General features: G+C 41.6%; 1 long non-coding RNA gene across 1 annotated transcript; it reads right to left on the minus strand.

The window, feature by feature from the left end:
* Nucleotides 1–4,131: 4,131 nt before the first annotated feature.
* LOC123729154 (uncharacterized) lies at nt 4,132–4,474 on the minus strand. The gene is made up of 2 exons (XR_006760920.1): nt 4,347–4,474; nt 4,132–4,203 (listed from the first exon to the last, which is right to left on the minus strand). It is a non-coding gene; the product is annotated as an uncharacterized lncRNA (long non-coding RNA).
* Between the last annotated feature and the right edge of the window lie 1,122 nt (nt 4,475–5,596).

Below are 5,596 nucleotides of genomic sequence, written 5' to 3' on the forward strand. Positions count from 1 at the left end.
TGTCGGCATAATTTCCAATCCCCCATATATTTTTGGAGTAAATATATTTTACCACATATATGTGTGTATATACATATATGTGTGTATACACATACATACATACATACATACATACATACATACATACATACATACATACATACATACATACATACATACATACATACATACACTTTCCTCTAATGCCCCTTGTCTTCCTCCATAGCAGGCTTCACTATAGAGCTACGGTACCACACCTGTAACCACGTTTGAGTGATGAACAAATTCCAGTCCTGGCACTGTATCCACCACTATAGTAAGACTATGTTGGGCTGGCAAAGACTTCAACATAATGCCTGACATAAAGAGGTGGTGAGAATACAAATCTCATTCAGAGCACAGGGAGCCTTCCACAAATAAAATCATGCCAGGCAGTCAGTTATGATGAGAGGAGAATATCCATGCTCACATGGTATGATTTACCGCCAGATAGGAGTCTATAAAATGTGGGTGCTTTTAAAGGGAAGTTCAACCTCATCAATCGGAAAGAGAAAGTGTACCAATCCCCATTACTCTCACACTGAGTTGATGCTTTAGGAATCCATGACAGTGTCCCAAATGGCACCCTATTCCCTGGTCAAAAGAAGTGTGCTATGGGAATAGGGTGCCATTTTGGGTTGCAAGTCTGTCTAACACTGTGTTCATTGGATTCCTCTAGAAGTAATCTGTCCACTAGCTACATGTTTGACTCCAACACAAATTAACAAGAAAAGAGTCACATTATTGACTGTCCGCTCTGTTCATTATTCAAATATAGAGAAGCCACAAATCAATGACGTCAGCATGTGAGAGGGAGAAAGCCTGTACTAATCATCAGTGTGGTGTACACTATGTTTAAGGTGTCTTATGTGGTAAATAAGACCTTAATATCATTGTGTTCAATTACCTTAAAAATCAGATATTGATCCAGTCCCGAGGTGCACTCACTGTAACACATGTATTTAAGTTGTTTTTTTGATGGCAGTCACATTTTAATTGTGTAGAGTGTAGCTAGTCTACTTACCTACAACCAATTCTCATGTTGTGTGCAACATATTTATCAGGTATGAGGGTAAGACCCAGATGCAGACAAAGTCGAATTAACAATGGTTTAATAATCCACAGGGGCAGGCAATAGACAGGTCAAGGCAGGCAGGGGTCGGTAAACCAGAGGTGGAGAAACGATACTGGATGGCAGGCAGGTTCAGGGTAGGCAGAGGTCAATAATCCAGAGGTGGGGGCAAAGGTACAGGGCGGCAGGCAGGCTCAGGGTCAGGCAGAGTGGTCAGGCAGGCAGGCTCAGAGTCAGGACAGGCAAGGTTCAAAACCAGGAGGGCAAGAAAAAGAGAGACTGGAAAAAAGCAGGAGCAAAAACACTGGTTGACTTGACAAACAAGACAAACTGGCAACAGACAAACAGAGAACACTGGTATAAATACACAGGGGATAATGGGGAAGATGAACGACACCTGGAGGGGGGTGGAGACAATCACAAAGACAGTTGAAACAGATCAGGGTGTGACAGTCAAATCAAATGAAAATCAAATCAAATGTATTTATATAGCCCTTCTTACATCAGCTGATATCTCAAAGCGCTGTACAGAAACCCAGCCTAAAACCCCAAACAGCAAACAATGCAGGTGTAGAAGCACGGTGGCTAGGAAAAACTCCCTTGAAAGGCCAAAACCTAGGAAGACACCTAGAGAGGAACCAGGCTATGAGGGGTGGCCAGTCCTCTTCTGGCTGTGCCGGGTGGAGATTATAACAGAACATGGCCAAGATGTTCAAATGTTCATAAATGACCAGCATGGCCAAATAATAATAATCATAGTAGTTGTCGAGGGTGCAACAAGTCAGCAACTCAAGAGTAAGTGTCAGTTGGCTTTTTCATAGCCGATCTTTGAGAGTATCTCTACCACTCCTGTAACTGTTTTATGACTCCATTAAGCACTCTAAGTTATTCATTTTGTAATATTTATGTGATCAGTTTAATCTGATGGAGATGTGCTGTTCATTTGAATAATGACAACATTTTTAAGATAAATGTCTTTCCTCACATAAGTCCATGTCCATGATCTTCACTTCCTCTAGGATGTATTTGATTTATATACATTTTGTAGTATTGCAATTTGTTACATCGGATAGAGATTTTCAGACACATGCTTTCATCATACGAGGTAGTATAGAGGCCACCCTCTGAGCCCTGAAGCTAAACCAAAGTAAATCTGTATCAACGTTTTACTGCTTTTCCAGCGTCTCTGCAGAATCTCCCAATCAGACAGACGGCCCCTCACATCAAAGCAAAACAAGGAAAACAGTCAAGTATAATAGAGTGCAAATGTCAACACTTTCTATCTCATTCCCGCAAGATTCTGAGTCCTCACAGCTTGATTACAGTTTTTCTCAATTGCTAAAACACCATTTCTGAAACCTTGCTCCATTTCCTGAAAACATTAAACACAAAACCTCATCTTCAAGCACTATTTACATAACCTCTGACTCATCTCGCAAAATGAAACATTCGCCTCAAAACAGTTTTACCTGTGTTCAAAATCAAACACTGCTCTCAAATCATAAACAAAGTGATCAAAATGATATACACTCTCAAGCAGTCAGTAAACAATACACCGAAAAATAGAAAACACATTGTTAAAAGCATACAATTCTCAGGGAGAAGTACATTTTTAATCTAAAAAAAGATTCATATTTTTCCGTCATTGTCTTTTGATGAACGAAAACATGTTCTATCATAGTAGCTCAAAATTGATCAGAAATTACTACTCTGCTTTGCTCTTTGCAATTTTGTTTTTTGTTCTTCCTCCTCCTTGTACCCCTATTTTTACAGTACTGAACCCTGCATCTCACAAACTTGTCCTTTGTCTCTGTGATATTGTAATTCTTGTTCTTTGTTGATATGAACCTGCAACCAGTCAAAATCTATTGAGCAGTCAGTACTGTTACAGTTTTTCTCAATTGTTTACACACATTTTCTGAAAGCATGCCTCATATTCTCAGAACTCTACACACAAATCAAAAAACACACACACAATGGGCAAAACCCCTCAATTCTCCAGCAAAATGAAACTTTACATTCAAAACAATGTTATTTCTTATCAAAATTGTATTTTGTTTTCAAATGACACACACAAACCATCATATGAATAGGCATTTATAAGAACCAGTTGAACACTGATGTGCTCAATGTAAAACACTATGATGAATGGAAAACACTTCTTCTCCATTCATCATAATGACTTAGGCCTTTTTTTGGTTCAGTGTTGCCATTACTACAGACAGTACATAAATAAGTGTGTTGTAAAATATTTGAGAATATTGTTTTTATACTCAGAACACACAAATACACGGTAACAAATATATTTTATTTTTCCCACAAAAACAATGTACACAGTGTACATCCCATTCCCAACCAACACAAGGTTGCACATACAGTGGTCTACATACAAAACAGAAGAATTTAATGTATACAGTTACAGTAAAAAAATAAAAAGAATAAATAAAAATAAACTATGCTGCATCCTCTCTTCTGTTGCGGTCTGGCCACAGCACCTCATCCACATCACAAGCAATGTTTTCCCTGGCCAAGAAGCGGGGGAAATATTGCCTAGCATGGCGATTCCTGCCATGAAAAGTATCAGCTGCTATATCTCCACATGCGTCTTCCATAGCTTGGAGAAGAGGTATACGCGTTTGTGGATTTCGGTCATACACTTTTCATCTTCAGGCAGAAAAAAATTCCTCAATAGGATTGAGGAATGGAGAATATGGAGGGAGATAAACAACTAAAGAGCGTGGGTGGGCAGTGAACCAGTTATGAACCAGAGCAGCCCTGTGGAAACTTACCTTGTCCCAAATGACAACGTACCTGAGCTGCTCTGGGCCATCTACCTGATCTGGTGGAATGAGTGTGTTGTGTAGGGTGTCCAGGAATGTGATCAGATTGGCAGTGTTGTAGGGGCCAAAGGTAGCATGGTGATGGATGACGCCGTGGTGGGTAATCGCTGCACACATTGTGATGTTCCCTCCGCGCTGGCCAGGGACTTGAACAATGGCACGCTGGCTGATGATATTCCTTCCCCTCTTTCGTCTTTTTGCGAGGTTGAATCCAACCTCATCAATGAAGATGAACTGGTGCTCCACTGCAGCCACCTCTAGCTCAAGGACTCTCTGAAACACACATGACAATATCAGAAATAGACATGGAGTGGTCACTATTGTGAAGCACAATCATTATGATTACAATACTGAAGTATGTATAATTTATACAGTGTTGAGAGTATGCATCAATTGTGGGATTGAATAGGACTCACTTGCACATAGTTATATCGCAATTCTTTGACTCTTTCTGAATTGCGTTCAAATGGCACCCTGTAGACCTGCTTCATCCTGAGATTATTTCTGCGCAAGACACGGTCCAGTGTTGATAAGCTTACCCTATCAATATTTTGAAATATCTCATTGTTTTCTATTATTTTTCTTTGTATTTGCCGTAATGTTATGGCGTTTTTCTAGGACCATGTTCATGATTTCAGTTTCCTGTTCAGGAGACAGAACACGTTCCCGACCACCTTGTGTTGGTAATCTTTCAGCTCTGCCAAACAAATATACTGCTCAAAAAAATAAAGGGAACACTAAAATAACACATCCTAGATCTGAATGAATGAAATAACCTTATTAAATACTTTTTTCTTTACATAGTTTTGTTGCTGACAACAAAAGCACACAAAATTAATCAATGGAAATCCAATTTATCATCCCATGGAGGTCTGGATTTGGAGTCACACTCAAAATTAAAGTGGAAAACCACACTACAGGCTGATCCAACTTTGATGTAATGTCCTTAAAACAAGTCAAAATGAGGCTCAGTAGTGTGTGTGGCCTCCACGTGCCTGTATGACCTCCCTACAATGCCTGGGCATGCTCCTGATGAGGTGGCGGATGGTCTCCTGAGGGATCTCCTCCCAGACCTGGAATAAAGCATCCGCCAACTCCTGGACAGTCTGTGGTGCAACATGGCATTGGTGGATGGAGCGAGACATGATGTCCCAGATGTGCTCAATTGGATTCAGGTCTGGGGAACGGGTGGGCCAGTCCATAGCATCAATGCCTTCCTCTTGTAGGAACTGCTGACACACTCCAGCCACATGAGGTCTAGCATTGTCTTGCATTAGGAGGAACCCAGGGCCAACCGCACCAGCATATGCTCTCACAAGGGGTCTGAGGATCTCATCTCGGTACCTAATGGCAGTCAGGCTACCTCTGGTGAGCACATGGAGGGCTGTGCGGCCCCCCAAAGAAATGCCACCCCACACCATGACTGACCCACCACCAAACCGGTCATGCTGGAGGATGTTGCAGGCAGCAGAACGTTCTCCACGGCGTCTCCAGACTCTGTCACATCTGTCACATGTGCTCAGTGTGAACCTGCTTCATCTGTGAAGAGCACAGGGCGCCAGTGGCGAATTTGCCAATCTTGGTGTTCTCTGGCAAATGCCAAACGTCCTGCACGGTGTTGGGCTGTAAGCACAACCCCCACCTGTGGACGTCGGGCCCTCATACC

Source organism: Salmo salar, chromosome ssa20 (assembly GCF_905237065.1).
Source record: "Salmo salar chromosome ssa20, Ssal_v3.1, whole genome shotgun sequence".
Taxonomy (NCBI): domain Eukaryota; kingdom Metazoa; phylum Chordata; class Actinopteri; order Salmoniformes; family Salmonidae; genus Salmo; species Salmo salar.